This window comes from Limulus polyphemus, unplaced genomic scaffold (assembly GCF_000517525.1).
Source record: "Limulus polyphemus unplaced genomic scaffold, Limulus_polyphemus-2.1.2 Scaffold3975, whole genome shotgun sequence".
NCBI classification, from domain to species: domain Eukaryota; kingdom Metazoa; phylum Arthropoda; class Merostomata; order Xiphosura; family Limulidae; genus Limulus; species Limulus polyphemus.
In genome coordinates, this window is record NW_013669585.1 from 1 (window position 1) to 1,427 (window position 1,427).

Sequence of the window (1,427 nt, forward strand, 5' to 3'; positions counted from 1 at the left end):
GATATGTATTCCATGGGTCGGTACTTGATAGAGTTAGATAATTAATGATATGTAGTCCATGGGTCAATACTTGATACAGTTAGATAGTTAATGATATGTAGTCTATGGGTCAATACTTGATACAGTTAGATGATTAATGATATGTAGTCCATGGGTCGATACTTGATACAGTTAGATAATTAATGATGTGTAGTCTATGGGTCAATACTTGATACAGTTAGATAGTTAATGATGTTTATTTCCTGTGTTGATACTGTTTACAGCAATCTGGTTAAGGATGGATATTCTTTGGGTTTATACTAGCTACAGTAAGATAGTTATGTTTGTACACCCCATGGGTTAATAATGGCTTCATTAAACTTGTTAAGGGTGATTATTCTATGGGTTGCTATTGACAATGATGTTAATGTTAATAAAACTGGATTTAATAGAAGTGACATGATATGTTTATACCTTCCTCTCCACAAGAGAGGACGAACTCCATAGTTAAGCATGTATTGAGAAGGTACATGTTGTTTACAGAATCGAGGAGAACACATGGTACAAGGCATGTGATCATCTCTGGAATTTCGTTCTTGGGAGAAAATTAGTTGGGTAACTTTAGAGAAGAATTTGTTAGCGGAAAATCAACCTGCTGGAGATTCCAGTTTTGCTGTTAAGATCACTTCAAGAGGACTATTAGAATTATCATCAATTCACTCAAATACCTACCAAAAGAGAACTCATCCAATGACAAGATCACAAATGATGAAAGATGAGAGGTCATTATATCCGTTTACCACAAGCCTCAGAAGAGATATTCACCAAAAATACTTGGTTACTGGACAGATTAGACAGAGGGAAATAAGTATTAGATGTTTTATTTTGTTTTCTAATTGTAAATAATAACTTTATTTCTTACTATGAAATTTGAAGGTTAGTGAACTGTTTTATTTGTGTATTAGGATTGTTCAAGAAATGTGACAATTCAAGAAGGGGCAGTGTTGTATGCTTCTAATATTTTAATTTAGGTGTTTGTTTGCTAAATGGAACTTGTAATGAAGTAATGATGCTGCAACAATTTGAAGCTGCTTGCAGTAGGTAGAAAATGAATAATTATATATATATATATAACTGGGTTAGCTAAATAGTTAATTAGTTCAATGTATGTTATACAGTGAGAGTTAGAGCATCTATTCCTCAACTATTGAATAAGTAAGTTAGTCAGTCAGCATGATTGATTTCGATTGATTAACAAACACATTTTGAAAGTACTGTTACGACAGCAGGATTCACGCGACGCTGGAAGCACGAGTGCTGGAGTTTCTAGAAGAATCATGAATTTTCCTGGCAACTCTAGTTTGTTCGAGGCGCCCTCTTTTTTAGTACATAAGCCTGGCGAGAAAAACCAGCGCGATCGGGGAGATAGATAAAAGAGATATGCAGAT